At 40.4% G+C, this 21,356-nt stretch overlaps 2 long non-coding RNA genes across 2 annotated transcripts in view; one reads left to right on the forward strand and one right to left on the reverse strand.

The window, feature by feature from the left end:
* The window catches only part of LOC134738569 (uncharacterized), a 65,347-nt gene extending 63,898 nt beyond the window's left edge, over positions 1 to 1,449 (reverse strand). The window contains exon 1 of the long non-coding RNA XR_010124376.1: positions 1,322 to 1,449. This is a non-coding gene — a long non-coding RNA (uncharacterized LOC134738569). The remainder of the gene's footprint in view (positions 1 to 1,321) is intronic.
* Positions 1,450 to 1,907: 458 nt separating this feature from the next.
* Positions 1,908 to 12,044, forward strand: LOC129015022 (uncharacterized). Its single transcript, XR_008494492.2, has 3 exons — positions 1,908 to 1,964; positions 10,959 to 11,067; positions 11,770 to 12,044. It is a non-coding gene; the product is annotated as an uncharacterized LOC129015022 (long non-coding RNA).
* Positions 12,045 to 21,356: the final 9,312 nt, after the last annotated feature.

Here is a 21,356-nt window from a genome sequence, read left to right on the forward strand (position 1 = left end):
TTTCACTACATTAACTATATTCATGGTATAAACAGCATATGTTGATATGATAAATGACATTTGGTTAGAAAATGTCTTTGAACTTTAGCTTAAAAAATGAAAACAGGTAAAAAAAAAAAAACAGAATCAAATGTTAAAAACCATATGTTAGTAAACGAATATTCTCTTTCATATTATTTAATGACCTTAAATATAATTACTGCTCAAAATGAGAAAGTTTCAAAGCCTGAGAATATTGCTTACTTTGAAAAAATGTATCTTAGTATTAGATATATGTATTCATCGTCTAAGAAAAAAAAATCCACATAGCGATATTTACAAAGTAAAGCAGTAACATAGGTGAGGAAAGTTAAATATTGTCTCTATGTACATTAAGAGAAACAAGAATTGAGTCGCTTGCTGAAAACTTCTAAAAAGTCCAAGACAAGACTTCAGATCTTGTTCTTTTGTGTAAAAGATGCTCGGGCCATTCTGCCAGTTTTAAAAGATTAATAAACATTTAAGAAAAAGAAGCCCAAATTTACCGTGTACACACACAACAGAACAGCTGTGTACTCACTCTTTAGGGCTGTGACTCACAGTTCAATTTGAGCAAGAAATGCTTGGAAATTCTAAAACGCGACATTCATCTCCATGTGGAAGGAAAGGCCTCAATGTTCCCCACCATCCCTGCTTTATCAATCAGTTGTGAATCAATTCTGCAGTGACTAATCGCCCCCAAACCCCCTTGCTCCACCATTTCCCCCTAGTCTGCGGTGCTAGAGATATTTACACTGATACGAGGAGATGACAATTAGTCATATTTATCCGTGCTGGGTCCATTTAATCCCCAGTGTTTTCACTCATGTCAAATCCATTATCCCAAACAAAGCTTCATACATCTTGTTGGAGATGCACGCAGACTTGCCTTGTTTACTTTGAGAAGATGGATTTTATGGCAACATTAAATACATACTGAACCCTAACTAATGGAGCCACTTGGCATGGTGAAGCAATTGCACCGGCAATTCCTGTCACCCTTAACCCATTGTTGTTTAACTGGGTTCTGAAAACCCAGGGACTTCTGGCTGTGCCTTGGGTGTTCCGCGCATATCCTAAATTTTCTCCACGATTCTACATTTATGATCAGTGCACCTTAGTGTTTCCAGCAATCACATAATGCAACCCCCTTCCCTCCAGTAGCCAGAGACACTTTTTCCCGAATGCCTTGAATCTCCTCCTGGTCGCTCTCATGCATAATTTTTGAGCCTAATAAAGGAACACCTCCCTCCCCCTTTTGTTTATTTAGAAAGACAAAATGTTAGGTGCTCTGTTTACTTACATTTCTCAGCACTTCTTTGTCTTCCAAACCATTTTAGTTCTTAATATGGAAGTTTTATGAGTTATTTTATCAGAAAATGCAGACCTTTGCTAGTTGACATGAACACTTAGGATGAGGCTGAGTGCTTGGAAACCCCTGATTTCACCAGGAAAAAAAAAAAAAAAGTAATATGTGGCATATGTTAACATCTAGGCCTGAAAATACAGCCAGTAAGAGTGGCGCAGACTAAAGGAAATCACTACTTAATTCCACAAACATTTGTTTCAGTCCAGGAATGGCACTAGAAACTTTGAGCCGTCTGTCTCCTTCCCTGCGCCGGTCGGGCACACGAGGGTCCATAACGTGCGGTACAGCGCCATCTGCTGGCAGGCCGCGCCTGGCCGCCCCAACAGCCCGCAGCCGCGGATGGCTCTGAAATCCACACGAGTTGGTGCCTCCGCCTTCGTCCCCCGGGGCTTCTCGCTGCTGGGGAGTCCTGACTGTACTAAAAAAAGAAAGAGAGAAGGAGATTGTGCCGGAGAGAAAAAACAGTGCTGGAGAAACCGTTTCCAAAGATCTATTTAACATGTAAACGGAGGAAGATTAATATCTCTGGAACAGTCCCCAAACGTCTTGCCAAGGGCACAGGTTTTCAGCTTTAAAGGTGAAGTTGAGTTTATTTGCATCTAAAGCAAACAGTTGTTTCTCCTCCTTTCTTTCTCTCTGTTAAACATCGTATCCTAACCATATCCTCTTTACACTCCGGCTCTGCGTGCTTCTTTATGGAGGGGAGGTCGAGTTAATGGCAGCTGTCTGGGTGTCCAGGTTAATTCATTTCCTGGCGGCGTGGCGGTGGTGGTGAGGAGGATTCAGAAGTGCTTTTGGAGACACTGGGGCTCTGTTTGCCCATCCATTCCAGGAATCAGTGGAGGGACAGCCCCTCTCAAGGGCAGAATCTGAGGATTGTGGAAATGCAATCAACACACTTATGCGTGCGCCCACACTGCTTTGAATGGGATCACAGACTCCAGGGAGCTCATCTCTGATAAATTGCAAAAGACCCAAACTAAATGGACCAAAGAAGCAGTCATTATGCTTAAGGGAGGGACCTCACTGTAACACAGAATGAAGTGTTATTTGCAATTATTTTTTAAGGTTGTGGGGGAAATCTCGGTATCCCAATTCTAACTACCCGGCCTTTTGCTAACTGACTGCAACACTGACTTCCAGCATCTCACATCCTTTCCTCTCTCTATCTTGCTCTATCTTCCCACTCCTACCCAGTCCCATAACAAACAGGTTGGGGTGGATGCCCTCTATGTCCACATTACTTAGGGAGAAAAGGGAGGCTGGATCCATTCCTGGTTTCCACCTAAGGATGATTTGTTTAGGCCCCTGTTGTGAGGATTCTCTGATCCTTGGTGCCTGATGGCTCACAACAGGGATTAATTGCAATTGTCTTTGTGTATGGAAGGGACTAGGCTTTTTCTTAGGGCACTCAGCACAGCACTGCCTGCCACTGAGACGATTCAGGGGACAGAGCTCTCTAGGCCCACAAAGAGGTCTGGCTATCAGGACAGCCATGGGAGGGGCCTATGTCATCAGGAAAGGGCGTTGTTTTCTCCAGGGCTGCCTCTCAGCCTAAAGAGACTTTTACTCTAATGCCATAAGCTGTCCTTTTGCAGACTAGCAACTGGCTGGTGAGTGCTTTCAGGGGATTGCTTCCCTCTCTCTCTCTCTTCTTCATACACTTTTAGAAACAAATACAGTCAGAATCATTAATTATAGAATTGGAGGCCTAGGGTTGCCAGATAAATTACAGAATACCCAGTTACATTTGAATTCCAGAGAAAGAATGAATAATGATTTGATTTTAGTGTAAGTATGTCCCAGATATTACGTGGGGCATACTTACACTAAAAGATATTCTTTGTTTATCTGACATTCAGATTTAACTGGATGCCTGTGTGTTGTTTTTGTTTTATTTTTTGTTTCCCCCTTTCCTTCTCCCTTCCTTCTTTCCTTTCTTCCTTACTTTCTTTTTTTCCTTCTCAACCTGGCAACCTATTAGAGACCCTCTAGTAGAAATCTTTAGCCAGGAAACCAAAATTGACAGAGGCAAAGTAATTTGCCCAGTTACACAGCTGGTTCGAGGCACAACTAGGGTCAGAAATCAGGTCTAGAAATTTAGTTTTGGTTCTCTTGATTAACCACACTGTCTTTGCCTCCCCCAGGATAGCCAACTGGGAGCTAATGTACCACATAAGCTCATGTCATAAAACCATTTCTTCATATAATCATTTCAGAATGATTCACGCATGCTTCAAAGAACCATAAAGTAAAATACCATTCATCTGGAAATGCCACTAGTTTATAATTTGTGAGGTTTCCTAGCAAAGTGAGTCTTTACCTAGAGACCCTTTTCTGGCTGAAGAGTCCCACAGCTTCCTTTTCTATGACCATTGTTCATGATTGTTTTAAGGACTTTGTTCTGCCAAGTGATTTCACACTCTTAAGCACACAGTTAGATACAAGCAAAGAGTGTGCCAATTAGCCTTCTCTTCCTATTAAAGCAAAAGTTTTAAAGCCATTTCATCTTATCTGGATAAAAAGATTAATCTTAAAATACTCTAATATGTATTATTTCAAAGACTTACATTAGTTACCTATCTTGAGACTTCAAGATTGGTGGCAAAACTGTTATTCCATATTGTGGTCAACCTCAGGGCAAAAAATGTGACCTTATATTTTGGCTATGCTGTGACCAAGTTTCCTTGTTCATGTCTCTTATGACTTCTGAGCCTCACTTACATTATTTTTAAAAGGAGGAGTTAGTTCCTTATTAAGTCCTCGAATCTGTTTTGGTTCTAAAACACTAGGTTTCTAAAAATCAGACATGCACTCTGTTAACCTCATCTATTTTTAAAGTTCCAACTGGAATTCAACAGCAAGAATTGCATCTAAGTCTTTTGTAAGTATCCACTGTGCCCAGGATGGTGCCGCAAGCTGCCTGTGCTCCCCAAAGCAATCTGGCCCTCAAAACCAAATTATAAAACCTCACACCGAGGAAGGAAAGAAAAAGGTGTTAATGAAAGTAGCTGTAATGGAAAGAAAGGTCAGCTTCAGCTGCAAGCACTGAAATGAAACCATATAATTGCAAGTGGCAAAAAGGGCTCCAGGTGAGATAGGGACTGTGTTTACACCATGCCCTTCTTTTCTGCCAGTCTTATCATCTGAGCGGCTTTCTGGACCAGTGAAATAAGAAGCAACAGGCTGAAGATCTGAACCTTCTAGAATTAGATCCAAGTGCCCCAGCCTAACGACAGATCTCCATGAGCATTTCACAGGCTCATTATTACTGGCGAGGGAAGGCTGCAGCCAGGGGCAACAGAAAGAAGGACTGTTCTGGCAAATGATAGCAAAATCTTGTTTTGCCTGGGAACTCCCTCTTTCCCACTTGGACTTTGCGTTTTTCTAATGAATGTAAAAGAGCAGTAAATGAGGCCAGGTGGAGATAGAAGAGTGATGTTTCCCTATTTTCCTTTCTTTTTTTTTTCCTTCCTCTTTTGACTTTTTTTAGCCTTAAAATTGCTCCTGCAGAGAAACCATTCAACACGGGTGAGACTCAACCCAGAGCCAAGGTGCTGGAGAAGCAGAGGCTGCCTTTGCTGGTGGCCTAAAGCCAGGAGAAGCTTTTGTGCCTGCTGGGTGTGGTGCCCACCAAGGAGACCAGGCTCCTGTTCACAGTAATGACAGGGCTATGCCTCCCAAAGACAAATGAATGAATTTTTTTGAAAATATAAAATCCTCATGTACTCTGTCTATTTCATGAATGGAACCAATTCAAGGACCTTGCTCTGAAAAATGCTATGCAAATTGTTTTCATTGAAATATTTTCTTGTGGCTCCACTTCATCTTTGGAACATCCCAGGGGCTTTCCCTCTCAAGTACATGCTACAGTTTTGCAAGCTCCTTTTCTAGAATGGAGATGTGCTTTCAGGACTCTATTGGCCAAATCTAGACATAACCAAAAACCCAGGGACAGCGTGCTGGGGAGGGTGTTGACTATTCAATGACTGAAGAATTAAGCACTATCTTGAGAAGAAGGTAGTGACCTCACAACCTGATCAGGCAAACGCTTAGGGCTGTGTCCCTTTCTTACAGATTAGAAAGTTCCCACATTTGCCGCTAATAATAACTAGTACCTATGAAGGCTTACAATGTGCAAAGGACTTTGCATCCAATTCTCATTTATAGGTACTGTTATTGCCATTTTATGGATGAGTAAACTGAGGCTTAGAAAGGTTTAGAAACTTGAGTAACATCACATTGCTATTAACTAGTAGAGTCAGAACTAGAAACTAAGTCTCATTGACTCTAACAGTCCATCTTCTCAATGACTTTTGACAGTAATAGGTAAATTTTCAAGGCTGTGGTCAGCTATGATTGCATCCTTGCACTGCAGCCTGGTGATGAAACAAGACCTCATCTCTAAAAAGTAATAGTAATAATAATCATAGGTAACTGTAATTGACTACCTACTATGAGCCAGGCACAATTGTGAGCACTTTATGCGTTTTATTGCAATAAACCTTCATGACAACCTTGTGAGACAAGTACTACTATTAAGCCCATTTTATGTATGAGGAAAGTGGAGGACAGAGATTAAGGAAAGAGCTGGTGACTTTAGCTACTCACCCATATTGGCCATCTGGGTCAGTGGAGGTTGTTGACCTCTCTTCAAATCCAAAGAACAATAAAGCCTTATTCAAAATGCAAAAGAAAAATGAATTTGAAAAACAACAAATACACAGCAAAACCTACCCCTCCTCTGCCCACATCCCAGCTGGACCGCTGTGTGTATCTTCTTTAGTCTTTCTTTAATTTCCCAACAGAGTTTCTCTTCTACTCTTCTTCTTCATATAAATGTAAGACTTGGGGTGGGAGGCAACGTATGCCTCTAAGGTATGTGTGATTCTCTTGTTCTTCGTGGCCACAGAGAATGAAGTCAGTTCTCTAACAATTGCACAATCTCTCTATCTCTTCTCTTCTCTCCTTCTGCCCTCTGTCTCTCTCTATACACACACACACACATACATACACACACACACACACTTTCCTCCTTTGATCTCAAAATTCTGAAATACAGTTTCTATTAATAGAACTTTCTGTTGATTCATTAGCTAAGCACCAGCACACCAGTTTAGGATAGAGATGCTCTGAGACTATCTATTGCTGTGAGGCTGGGGTCTGGGCTCCTAGCCCAGGCACTAACCCACAGGCTGGCCAGCCCTGTAGCTGCCTGATGAGAGTGCAACTCTAAGGAAGCCAGCAGGTTTATTTCCCTCAGTAAATCTATTCTGATTAATGTAAACACTGTATAATACTCCACCTGTAGGTGTTGTAATTAAGGTGCATCGGGACCACAATCAGCACAGTGACAGGTGGAGGGAAAATTATTGACCTCCCACGGATTTTTTAAGTCAGCACATTTAGTACTGTGAAAATCACCAAGTCATTAGCAGAGGGATATTTTTTTAAAAATTCAAATGAAAGAAGTCTGCTCATATTATAGCTATTTGTTTTCTAGCCTCTTTGTTCTCTTTTTTTAAGGACTTAAGTTGAAAATTCTCCCCCATTCCATCGGAGCCTCTGCAGACTAAGGGGCACCAATCTTGGTAGGAGGTAAAAGTTTTCCATGCCAGATTTGGAGGAGCAAATGGTTTCTCTAAGGGAGACTGCCGCCCAAACCCAACACAGAAGGTCCTAGCACAAGAGGCCACCAAGCAAGCATCCCTCTCTTGTGTTTATAGAGCCAGGATGACCATGAGTGTGCCTTGCTGGGCTCCCACGTTGCCTAACATCTCACACCTTGGTGCCAAACTAAGCTCCATGGACACGCATGTGGGAGGGAGGTTGATAGCTGTAGCCCGCAGCTCTGCTTTCTGTCTTGGCATGGCTGGTGTCAGCATGCAGCCCTGGGAGGCAGACAGGCCCCTTGCCTCTCCCTGTCCTTCCAGTGATAGTACCTTCTGGCCCTCATTCCCAGCTACCCCTCCCCAACCAGAGGACTGGAGGTGCTGCTTGTGATGAGTTTGAGAAGCAGAGGTGCACCCCACCACCCATGTCCAGACAGACTCAAGGATTCCTGGACTCTGGAGTCGTGCCTAACTGGATTCTGCTTCCTGCTCTCCCAATCCCTTGCAAATCCTCCTTGTGGCCCAGTTTCGTCATCCATAAAATGGGGATAACAACAGTACATACCATGTAGTAGTACATACTGTTGTGAAAGTTGAAAGGGATAATCCACGACAAGCCTGCACAATACCTAGCACGTTGCAAATTAGGAGTCTGCGAACATTTTTGGAAAATGCTAGATAGAAAATAATTTAGGCTTTGTGGACCATATGGTCTGTGTCACAACTAGTTAGAGTGAACTCCGCCACTGCATGCTAGAAGCAGCCGTAGACCATATGTAAAGGAACAAATGTGGCTGTGTTCCAAGAAAATTTTATTTACAAGAACAGGTAGAGGGTCTGATTTGGCCCTTGGGTCATAGTTTGCAGAACCTTATTAATTTAAATAATGAATAAATGTCAGTAGCAGTTAAAACATGTAACATTAGCAGGCTGACCAGCTATTGTATACAAAGAATTGTGAGTAAATTAAGAAGACGTAATCTCAGCCCTCTTGTAACTTTTTTTTTTTTTTGAGATGGAGTCTTGCTCTGTTGTCCAGGCTGGAGTGCAGTGGTGCGATCTCAGCTCACTGCAAACTCTGTCTCCCGGGTTCACACAATTCTCCTGCCTCAGCCTCCCAAGTAGCTGGTACTACAGGCGCCCGCCACCACACCCAGCTAATTTTTTGTATTTTTAGTACAGACGGGGTTTCACCATGTTAGCCAGGATGGTCTTGATCTCCTGACCTTGTGATCTGCCTGCCTCAGCCTCCCAAAGTGCTGGGATTACAGCTGTGAGCCACCGCACCCGGCCTGCCCTCCTGTAACTTATAGTGGGTATTAGGGGAGGGGAGGTATTAATTCACAAATATTAAATGAGAAAGAACTGTATCAAAGAAGGTGACACACAGATTAAAAGCTCTTATATAAAGACTAAAGCAATACATACCTTCAAAATGTTTAATTTTCGTTTTGTAAAACGCAACTGCCACCCCATGAAAACAAATCAGGAAGATTTTTCATTAAAATCTTAATTTTAATTCAGTTGCATTGCATTAAAATTGCGTTACCTTTACAGATTTTTTTTTCAAGAAAAGTAATAAAATTGAAATGTGCATGAACATCATTGCATCACACTCTAAATGTGGCATGCATTGCTTTAAGTACATTCAGCAGAAAGGAAAGCCATCGGATAGGTTTTGTTTCAGCTCACAGCCCGTTTGCCGAAGTCAATACTCAAGCAGTCAAAACAGCCAGCTTGATATTTTTTGATTGAACAGGCTCCTTAATTTAACCAGGGACCTAAATTGTGGAGAAGTCTGAGATCTTAACTGATAAAATGGTTAGGAGATAAATGGACAGAATATCCTACCTTCAAGATGCAATTCCAAAGATATTATTTAAACACATCTTGGGTTTAACAGATATGTTTAAGAATGTGTATCTATCTAGCACTCTATTTATCTATATCTATCTATCTATCTATCTATCTATCTATCTATCTATCTATCTGCAACTTAATCTTTAAAGTCAATAAGATCAATTATACACAGATAGAGAGGCAGTTGCTTAACTTAGCTACTTGTCATCTGAAAAGAAATGAATCCTGTTTGAGAGATAAGCCAAACTGACATTTTCTACATTATAGACCATGTACTTTTCATTCATTCATTCACTCATTTTACAGATATTATTGAGAGTATACTATATGCATTGCTTATAGCTAGGGGCTAAGAAATGCAAACATGAATGAACTTAAGCTCCTGTTACAAAATGCTTAGACAGAGCACATGGAGAAGACCATATTGCTGATCAGGAGGCTCTCTGGGAAAAATCCGCACACCCCATTCATTACTCTGAAGAACCTTGCTCAACATCTAGTTTTTACAGGGGCAAGGCCCCGCGTCTAACAAAGGACACCATTTTGATGCAAAGAAAGAGCCTGCGTCACCTAGTTGTATGGTAATGGCACCCCCAGACTGATGATATCGACCAATTGGCTTTTAGATCCTGCAACAACAGGAGATTCACCTGTTCCTGTGCTCTCTTTCTTCTATGAGTCAGGCCGCTTCTCTGACAACCAATGGACTATTCCTTTCACAAAAATTGTTGAAATGGGTGCTACCTTCCTGCCACATCTATTTACTTTTACTTCCTGCTTTTTCATCTCTAAGTGATTTGCTTTTCTTTCACTTTCCTCTCCTAGCACAATCTTTTCTTTGGTCTTTTGTTTTTGAGACAAGGTCTTGCTCTGTCACCTAGGCTGGAGTGCAGTGGCATGATTATGGCTCACTGAAGCCTTGAACTTCCTAGGCTTAGGTGATCCTCTCACTTCAGCTTCCCAAGTAGCTGGGATCACAGGTGTCTGCCATGATGCCGGGCTAATTTTTGTATATTTTTTGTAGAAATGGGGTCTCATTATGTCGCCCAGGCTTGTCTTGAACTCCTGGGTTCAAACAGTCCTCCTACCTTGGCCTCCCAAAGTGCTGGGATGACAGATTTGAGCCACCTTGCCCAGTCCACTAGCACAATCTTTAGGTTCAGACATTTCCCACTTCTCTTGGTCCCCTCCTCTAAGTCCCCCAGAGCAGTAACCTGGTTCACAAACATATTTTGGTTTTTATGACTCTCAAACTTCCTTCCTCTTGTGATGTTTGACTGTGTCTCAGACGTGAGGATTGCCTGGTGATACAGTAAAATTCTATGAATGCGCTGGCTTCTGGGATGCAAGGGGCTTGGAGCTCCTGAGTGCTGAGCCCTAGCCCAAAGTTGGCCACGGTGCTCATTTTCAAAGGCAATCACAAGATGAATATCAAAGAATGTGCACAATGCACATTGGGAAACCTGTCAGAACATTGTTGGGAAAATAAAGTGAATCAATAGAATGTCAAGAGACTCAAATGGAAAAAATATTGAATATTCATTTTCTCAGTTTCACAGGGGTAGGGATTTACTAGGACCAAGGCAGCTGGTGGGATTTTCGGCTTTCCTTGGAATGGTTCAAATAATTTTTGTGCTGCGCATTGAATTAGTATTCAGTTAACTCCTTTAAAATTATAATGTGCAACTTCAACAAACTTGTTGAGTCTACAGCACAATTAGAGCAGTTAATAGCCACCAGGTACAACAAATTAATGCTGTATTTCTATAAACAGGGGACATCTGAAACAAATTCAGCGATGGGTGTTTCCTATTTGCATATCTATTCTACTTTCAAAACCAGCAATACCTGTAAACATCAGAGAAGAATTACAGAAGGGTCCTTTTCTCCTATATATTTATCAAAGAAAATCTGATGTCAAAACCTTGTAGAGATTGTTTCTTTCTAATGTGGCTGGTCCCACTCCAGGAAATCCGATATGCTAACACAACCAGGTCTTAGTGGAGAAACCTAATCGGTACAGTGTTACTTGTATTGCAAACCCATCACTATGGTTGCCAAAATGTTTTAAACATAATCTCTCTCTTGCTCTTACATAGGCCATTTCAATTTAAGAAAACAAAAGATGATCCTGTGAACACTGTATCAGGCATCATTACTGGACTGGAAAAAGGATCACTTGATGGACATGCCTGGCATTTTGTTTAGGTACACTTCACAGTCAGACACTCACCCTCACTCAGAGAAACAGAGCAAACAGAAACATCCATAGTAGGGCTAGAAATTCCAGGGGAGGACCAATAAGGCATCTGTCTTCCTGTTGATATGTAAAAAATGATTTGAAAAAGAATGCATCAGACTTCCATTATGATGATAGGATCAAGAATGCAACCTTCTGGACATTTCTGAGTTTTCTTAAACTGGATAAATAAAATGCATTGTAAGAGCTTTTAGCATTTGGTTTAATGCTAAACCATCTCTCTTGGCTGAAGAATTTTGCATTTTAATTGGATCTATTCTAAAATAACTGTGGAAAATTGATTTTAAACCTAAAGGTTGTATTCTCAATCATTTTATTCCCAGAAGTATTATTTGTAATTTTTTTCATAATAGATTTTTACCACAGGATATAACGTTATCACATGTGATACATCTTTATCTATGCCTTAGAAGATTTCCACTCCTTTTACAAATTCAAAGCGGCCTTACCCACTCTCCTCTCCACACACATCCACACAATTATGAAAGTATCATGTTACGATTTAAATAGATTCACTACTTTTGATAGTTTGAGGAAGAAATGGTACATCTCTTTTCCACGAGGCTGTAAAACTTTCTCACCATTCTTAAATAACAGCCTAATAATAAAATCTAAAAAAAGTACAATTTAATTTGTTTTTTTTTTTTAAGAAGTATTTCTTCTCTGGCCTTAGAAGATTAGTTTTCAAAGCGATGGTAAAATCATTGATGTACGTCTTTTCAAGAAAAAGAAAAAAAAAAAAAAGACTCCTAAATGCCAAACATTTGCTCTTTGGAGCATAGCAAGAAGAAAGGGAGAGGACCAGACGGCCACATCCTAAGAACAGAGTATTGTCCAGGTAGCTGTCGCCCCAAATGGGATCTCTTTCCAGGTCTTTTTGTTAAAGTTTTTCTTTCCTAAATAAAACTTAATTTTCTCTCGCTAATCTTTCCAGTGGGTGTCTGCCGCTTCCTCATGCCTTGCTGTAAGAAAGCTCGTAAAAAGGAAGAAATCTAAAACTAGAACAACTCTATATTTACAGTTTCTCTGACATTAAAAAGTACTCAAGAGAAGAATTTTTTTTTAATTTAAAGAAACATCTGTCCAACATGGATGATTTTGAAGAAGAGCACTCCCCTTTGTCCAGGGCCATAGAAAGTTAATTTAATTACACTAATCATTACACCCTCCCCAAATTAGACTACAAATGAATCTTGATTTCTCATGATTTTTTCACTTTACAAAATAATCTTAAAGTTTAGGAGGAAGAAAAGATGCTTAAGAATAATCAAGAATGCTTGGAAAAGAGGAAGAAAGAGGGAAATTTCTCCTACTGATCCGGCAGTGCTGGGAAGGGAAGAGCATGGTCCCTTTAAATGATAGCGAAGTCGGGCAGGAAGTGCTGGGTAGAGAAAGGCGTGGTCTCTGGCTAGGGCTCCACTCCCAGGGACCTAGGTGAGGACAGGCACTTGTGCCTTCGAGCCCAAATATTGCATCTTCCAAGACCACCCTGGCCTGCCACACCCCCATTCTGGGCCTATAAAAACCCGAGACCCTAGTAGGCAGACACAAAAGCGGCTGGACGTCATGAGGAACACATGGGCAGAATACCCAAGCAACTGGTAATGGAGAGCACACGGCGGAATGACGCAGAGTTTTGCTGGAGGAGGCCGCCAAAGGGCCAGACTCCAGGGGAAAACCATCTCCCTTCTTGCTCCCCCGTCTGCTGGGAGCTGCTTCTACTCAATAAAACCTTGCACTCATTCTCCAAGCCCATGTGTGATCCGTTCCTGGGATACAGAAAGCCCTCTGTACTTGTGATAAAGAAGGGGGTCTAATTGAACTGGTTAACACAAGCTGCCTATAGACAGCAAACCAAAAGAGCACCCTGTAACACACGCCCACTTGGGTTTCGGCTGTAAACATTCAACCCTAGGCACTGCCATTGGGTGGGAGCTCCACAGTCTGCCCATGTCTGTGTTCCCCTAGGAGGTTTGAGGAGCGGGGCACTGAAGAAGCTAGCCACACCCCCAGCGCATGCCCTGCGGGGGAACAAAGGAAACTTTCCAGTTTCACTACTACCATTAGAATATCTTACAAAGTCGGCTAGGCGGATGGCTCATGCCTGTAATCCCAGCACTTCGGGAGGCTGAGGCCGGCGGATCGCCTGAGGCCAGGAGTTCAAGGTCAGCCTGCTCAACACGGCGAAAACCCATCTCTACTAAAAATATAAAAATGAGCTAGACATGGTGGTGCATGCCTGCAATCCCAGCTACTCTGGAGGCTGAGGCAGGAGAATTGTTTGAACCCAGGAGGCAGAGGTTGTAGTGAGATCGCACCATTCACTCTAGCCTGAGCGACAGAGCGAGACTATCTTATGGTAATGGTGGCATAGGATTAATGAAACGGAATAGAAGTCCTAGAAATATTCCCAAGTAAATATAAGAAGTTTGTGTATGATAAAAGTGGCATTTAAAATAAAAGGAAGATGTAGTATATTATTCAATATTTTGGTATTGTGGCAACTGCCCATTCATTTTGAGGAGGAGACAAAAGGTAGTCTCTGAGTCATACGAGTGAAAGAATAAATTTGAGGTTAATAATAAGTATTAAAAGGAAACAATTATATAGATGTAATATATTTATAAGTATGAAAAACCAAGAACAAATTTTAGATGTAATATATTTATACATATAAAAAAGGAAATGATTATTTTCTAAGAATATGCTGGCAGATATTTATACAATATTGAATTGGGAAAGCATCAGTCCTGAGGCTATAATCATAAAATAAATGAATTAAGTTTACTACGGAAATACTAAAAGTGTCTGCCCATCAAAACATACCAAAAATTATGACTAAGAAAAAAGGACAAATTGGGTAACATATTTAAATATACATATACATACATATATATATACACACACACATGCATACAATATGCTCAATATATAAAAAGTTTTAACAACTTTGTAAGAAAAAGATTAACAGGGATAATTTACAAAAGAAAAATAACACAATGACAAATAATTTACCTACCTGCATTAGGGTTCTCTTAGAGGAAAAAATAGGAGTTATATATGTAAAGGGGAGCTTATTAAATATTAACTTACATGATCACAAGGTCCTAAAATAGGCTGTCTGCAAGCTGAGGAGCAAGGAGAGCCAATCCAAGTTCCAAAACTAAAGAACTTGGAGTCCGATGTTTGAGGGCAGGAAGCATCCAGCATGAGAGAAAAATGTAGGCTGGGAAGCTAGGCCTGTCTCTCCTTTTCTGCCTGCTTTATATTTGCTGGCAGCTGATAAAATTGTGCCCACCAGATTAAGGGTGGATCTGCCTTCCCCAGCCCACTGGCTCAAATGTTAATCTCTTTTGCAACACCCTCACAGACACACCCAAGATCAATACTTTGTATCCTTCAATCCAATCAAGTTGACACTCAGTATTAACCAACATATTAACCAAACGGCATTTAAAAATGTTTAATACTCTGTAATAGTTAGGATGTGGAAGAATGGGAATTCTCACACACTGCTGATTTCAATACAAATAGGTACAACTTTTTACAGATAATAGCTTAGCTATGGGCATGATTATTAGTCCAGCAATGCCACTTCTAGAAGTTTTTGCTAAGGAAATAACCCTGGATATAAATAAGATTTAGCTATAAAGATGTCTGCAAACTGTTGTTTGCAATATTCAAAATATTAAAAAAAAATCCTGTATGTATACAAGAAGATTAAGCAATTATTTAAAACGTTTCTGTGGTAAATAATATTTAATAAGTATTGTCATAATATTTTGCCAAATGAAAAAAAAGAAAGCAAAATAAAAATCTTACTAAACATAGTAATTGTAATTTATTCTATTTATTCTTTTTGCTTCTCTCTATCCAACATTTTCTATATTAAAAAGAATTCGTGTGTGTGTGTGTGTGTGTGTGTGTGTGTGTGTCCCCTACCCTGGCAAGGCCTGGATTCTCTTTATTCCATTCAAGATTTGCAGAGGATTGATTTTTCCAGTGATATCCCTCCTCCCACCTCTTCCTTCTCTTCCAAGTACCTGGTGACCTTCATCTGAGTTATAATCTCACAGAAGCAGATTCTTCTTTTGTTTTTCTTTGTTGTTGTTCTTGGTTGATTTCAGAGGTGACACAGTGTCTAGATACTTCTCTTCTGCCCTCTTTAACAGGAAGTCTTTTAACTTTTTTTCATTAACATTTTAAGAAATTACTAAAGTTCTTTGATCATGGCTCACTGCAGCCATGAACTCTGGGCTCAAGTGATCCTCCCACCTCAGCCTCCCAAAAAACACCATGCCTGGCTAATTTTTAATTTTTTAAGTTGATTTATTTTAATTTTTTTGGAGACATGATCTTGCTATGTTACCCAGGCTGGTCTTGAACTCTTGGTTTCAAGTGATCCTCCCAACTCAGGTGATACAGAGTTGCCTAAAGCAGAAACTTGTCCTCAGCCCTGCAGCATCTTTTAGGAATAACCTAACTTAAACCAAAAGTGGGATGCGTGTCTATTTTCTGGTCTTTTTTCTATGACTTTATACATATTTTAATGATTCAATCCATTACAATGTATTAGGCATATTTTGTAAGGCAAAATATAATTGCTTACATTTAACTTCATGAATACTAGGAGCAGCCTTCTTTACTTCTTTACTTGCTTCTGGGCTAAACAAGAGAGAAAATCAGGGTTGGATAAGTATAAAATAACTGTTTTTTTTTTTTCCTGCATATAACTGAAATTTCCAAATGTCTCTTTTTACTGATCAAGTAACTTCAATATTTATTTTTTAAAAAGATTAGGCTGATAATCAAGAATTGTGACTCTCAAACTGTAAGGATTCAAATTCTTGTAATTTCCAGCAGACAATATGAATGAGAGATGTGGACTGCACCTAAGAGGTAGTAGGGAGTGATGGCACTAGCGCCGGGTCATGTATTTGTTGAGGGAATGAAGTCTAGGTTAGTTCTAGAATTCTAAGTTTTAGACAGAAACCTTAAATTTGACTATGTTCTATAAAATACTCAATTTTATATGTTGGCAGCTAATTTAAAAATTGAACAAATATAACTTTTATAATAAGGGGAAATTATGTTTAAAATACATGTTAAATAAATTAAGTTATAGCTCTTTAAAATATAGAAAATCTCCAAACTTATTCTGAGCCGTTGTGGATAATGTTACTACCAACTAGCTGGAAATACCTTTTATGTTTTGTTTTGTTTTGAGAGAAGGTCTTGCTCTGTTGCCCAAGCTAACTTGCAGTGGCGCAATCATAGCTCAAACTCCTGGGCTCAAGCGTTCCTCCCACCCCAACCTCCGGAGTAGCTAGGACTACAGGCACATGCCACCATGCCTGGCTGATTTTTTTTTTTTTTTTTTTTTTTTTTTTTTAGAGACAGGGTTTTGCTATGTTGTCCAGGCTGGTCTTGAACTCCTGGCTTCAAGTAATCCTCCGCCTTGGCCTCCCAAAGTGCTGAGATTACAGGTGTGAGCCAACACACCCCATCTGGGGAGAACTTTTGAGTTTAATCCACATGGCCAGGGGACCTCAATTGCTGCCCACGGCAGAACTCAGCAAGACAAAGGTCACCCTTCTCTATGTCTCTCTCACCTCAAGACTTCAGTGTATCCTAATGAGATGGCTTTGGCAGAGGAAGCTTCTATATGAAACAAAAACATGAATCAATATTTGAATCCTTATTATGAGCCAAGCATGGTGCTGGGCACCTTATTTTCTGCAACACATTATTTTCCATAAACCTTATAAAAATCTTATACCTAGGTACTATTATAATTTCCACTTTATAGTTACAGAAACTGAGGCTTATAGATGGTAAGTAATGTATACGGTAGTAAGAACTTTTTTTTGTTGGACTACAAATCTTATGTTCTACCCAATGCCTTTCCACTCATTCTTTATCTTTGTGTCTGCAACCTTTTCCAGAAGGGGTCTAAAGAAGCCTGCCTTCCCCTATGAAAGCACCTTCCATGCTGATATTATACCTCATTTTCTGAAGGGAGTGTGGTGTGATGGCACCTCAGAATGGGACCCAGGAACACCTCCGTTCAAATACCACTCCTCGCTCTTATCAGTCAAGTGAGTTGGAATGAGTTACTTCACTTTTCAGAAGTCCAGTTTCTTAATCTATAAAATGGGAAAAATGCAACCTAATTCTGAGGCTAAGGATGAGATAGGTGCCTCCTGCAAAGTGGAGGCTTAATAAATACTAGTCATTTCTCTTCCCCTGAGGAAACGTTATTACACATTATTTATGTCACTCTAACATTGTCCTAAGAGATCTATGAAAATATGCAACTCAATTAAGCAAAGTTTGTCTTTGTAATGTACCTTTAGGAGAAAAAGATACACTGTGGGGAGTAGAGGAGAGAAAGATTAGGGAATTTCATGGTCACAGCTCCTGGAGGTCGTCTCTACCAGGCTGAGATCATCTACAGCCCAACTGTGTACACCTACATCATCTACTGTCCTTTGGAACCTTAGTAAAAATGCTCCCACTAGTGTTCCTACTAAGTGCATTTAGAGTCTGAACTCGTTACCACCACCATCACCCAAGAAAAATAGCTAATGTGTTTATTAAGGTAGGAAAGTTGTTTCAGAGCAAACTGAAAGCCATTCACCAGAAAATACAATTATCTCCAACCCCACATTAGTCTAACATCTGTATATCTACACAATGTATTTCCTTTAAGACACTGATTTTCAACTTGGAGTCACTGAATCAATTTCAGGAGGCCCATAAACCCCATGAGATCAACTTCTATATGCATGTGCCCATGTGCATTTTTTGAGGAGATGGTTGATTTTCTGAAATTCTCAAGGGAGTCTATTTGCCTCAAATACCTAAGACCCATTAGGCTAGAAGCTTACTATCCAAATCATACATGCTGACATCAAGAAAGACACAATTAGATAGTGGTGTGTTGATATGGAATTCAGGAGGGCGTGGTCATGGATAAGGTTGTGTGTATGATTTGTGGGCATAAGTGAGTTTTATGCATTCAAATAGATGTATGAATCTTTCGTGAGGAAGGTTTATTTTGAAGGGTTAGTCGTCTTTTTTTTTTTTTTTCTTGAGACAAGGTCTCGCTCTGTTGCCCAGGCTGGAGTGCTGTGGTACAATCATGGCTCACTCCAGCCTCGATCTCCTGGGCCCAAGTGAACTTCCTGTCTCAACTTCTCAGGTAGCTGGGACTACAAGTGCACACCACCATGCCCAGCTAATTTCTGTAGAGATGGGGTTTTGCCATGTTGCCCAGGCTGTTCTCGAACTCCTGGGCTCAAGCGATCTGCCCTCCTCAGCCTCCCAAGGTGCTGGGATTACAGGCACGAGCCAGCACACCCAGCTGAGACCTTAGCCTTAAAAAATATAAGACCTCCCTTCTTGAATTGTAAGCATTTCCTGCACTTTCTCTGCAACATCAAACAACCAAACATTCCCATCCAAGAGAAGGAATTAACCTACTACCTAATTGAAATTGTTTCAGTGATGCATCCATTTTTCTATTTAACACTCCTTTCTCTCACTTTCACTTTTCATTTCTTGCCTGGGTTCACACGGCCCATACCTTGTCTTTTTTTAAAACTGACCAAATTATTACTATTAGTAATTTGGGGAGGGGGAAGAGAAACACAAATAAGGGAAATGGGTTTCCATGGCAACCACAGCCCGGTGAGATCATTTTGAACATCCTTTCTATGACTATTTCATTAGCACTCTCCTGAGAACCTGAATCACCCTTAACCCATTTATGGACCAAGTGTTCTTTTGCAGAAGGCTCTCGGGCTCATTATTTATCATCTGGGATGTCCGTTTACTGTTTTTAGAGGGCACTTGGATTTTGTGATCAGAATCAACTGACATCTATATATCTATCTCCTGCTGAGAGTGTGTCCTGTGATTCTCCAGCATCCTTCTAGAGTTCCTTGGGTGAGGACACATGAAAACTCATACTTTTAAAGAAGAACGAAATTAATACTTTAAAAAGCAGAATCCTCATAATGACAGTTCTACTGAGGCTAAACTCCATTCCCTTTGGAGGGGAGGAGGCAAAGGAGCAAGTATTAGTCAAAAGTGACAGGCTAGTGCCATGGTAGCAAACAGTCCCTCTGATGGTTAATTTTATGGGTAGACTATGGTTTTGGTCAAACTCAAGGTCCATATATGGGTGGGCTTCAGCCAAACAATTGAAAGTCTTAAGAGAAAAGACAGAGGTCTCATAGGGAAAGAGTTTTGTATCTAGATTGCCTTTAGATTCAAGACTGAAACATTGACTTCTGCTGGAATCTCTAGCCTGTTGGCCTGTCCTACAATTTCAGATTTGTCAACTCCCATATTTGCATAAGTCAATTCCTCAAAATAAATCTGTTTCTCTCTCTCTCTATATATATATATGTATATATATATATATACATATATATATATTTCAGTCATATTAATCAATTAATCACTCAGGGGTCAGAGCTAAAGGAAGCTTCACCTCAACCTGTGCTCCCATGATCACAGTAGCAGGGGGAGAGGGTCATGGTAAATCACACAGTGGCTCCTAAAGCTTCCATCCAGAAGTGATGCCTACTACTTTCACTTGCATTTCATTGGTCAGAGCAAATCTCACGGCTATCCTAACTTCAAAGGAGGCAAGAAGGTGCAATCTTGCCAAGTGCTTAGAAGAAAGAAGTAGAGAAATATTTGGTGAACAGCCTAATGACTACCAATCATGGGTAGACATGAGTGATGCCTTTTGTTCCACTGATGTGTTCCACTGGTTAGGAAATGTGAACCAAGAAGTCAAAGCGATCTCTTTGATCCTATTGATTTTGTGATTTTCAGAAAGTGACTTAGCATACCCGGGCATCAGTTTCCCTATCTGTTCAACGGTGGGTGCAGAAGATAACATCCCTTCTCCTTCTTCTCTCCTGTTGCTGTGGAGGAAATGGCCACCCTGCCCTCAAAGGCCATTCTCTTTCTGTGTGCTTTTAGTCACACCAGACGCCCATGTGCCATACTTCATTCTATTTTCTCCCACAACCCAACTTCCAAGTCTTTAAAGAATCCTGTTGTTTCTCATTTCACATTTATTTCAACAAAGTCACATCTCTCCCTATCCTGTACCACCACCTCATTCCAGTCTCCCATATTCTCTACTTAAGCTTCTGCAATAAACTGGAGCTAGTTTCTCTGCTGCAATAGCCAATCAGCTCCTATCTACTTTCCTGTGAATCCTTCATGGATAATATTAAAATGACGGAAGGGATATAGCTTATGGGCTAAGAAAAGAACAGGATCTGAATATGCACAGCCTGGGATTGCGTTTCTGCTCTGCCACTTGCTAGCTTCATGACCTTGCAGAATTACATAACATTTCTGCACCTTAGTTATCTTCATCTGTAAATTAGGATAATAATAGTATTTACTTAATAGGACTCATATGAGGATTGATCTGATACATACAAACCACTTATAATGTTCCCTGGCACATACTAGGCGCTGTATGTGTTTGTTATTTCTATTATTAATGGAAGTTTTTGTAATAGTATTATTGTTTTCTTGCCAGTATATCTCCAGTTCCAAATATAAAACGTGACACATAGTAAGGAATCAATAATTAATTGTTGATATAATAAATAAACCTAGATAATGAAGAAATGAATTCATGGTTGTGATGGGCAGCTTCTAATCTGGCTGCCAGTGATCTCTGCCTTCTAGTTTTTATATTCTTGAGTTGGGCTGAACCTAATGACTTTCTCTGAAGAATAGAATATAGCAAAAGTGATGGGATGTCACTTCTGAGATTAGGTTACTAAGGACTGTGACTTTCCCCTTGAATCTCTTGCATCTTGCTCTCTCTCTTTCTTGCTTGCTTATTCTGATGAAGTGAGCTGTCATGTTGTGAGCTGCCTATACAGAAGCTCATTTGATAAGGAACAGAGGGCAACCTTCAGTCCAACAGCCCCCAAGGAACTGAATCTTGTCAACAATCACAAAGTGAGTTTGGTAGTGGTCCTTCTCCAGTCTGGCCTGGAAACAACAGCAGCCCTGGCTGACACCTTGATTGCAGCCTTGTGAGAATCCTTGAGCCAGAGGACCCAGCTAAGCTGCATCTAGACTCCTGACCTATGGAAATTGAGATAGTAAATATTGTTTTAAGCTACTAAATTTTGGAGCTATTTGTTATGCAGCAATTAGCAATTGATAACTAATAAAATGATAAAGATGA

Source organism: Pongo pygmaeus, chromosome 18 (genome assembly GCF_028885625.2).
Source record: "Pongo pygmaeus isolate AG05252 chromosome 18, NHGRI_mPonPyg2-v2.0_pri, whole genome shotgun sequence".
Classification (NCBI taxonomy): Eukaryota; Metazoa; Chordata; class Mammalia; order Primates; family Hominidae; genus Pongo; species Pongo pygmaeus.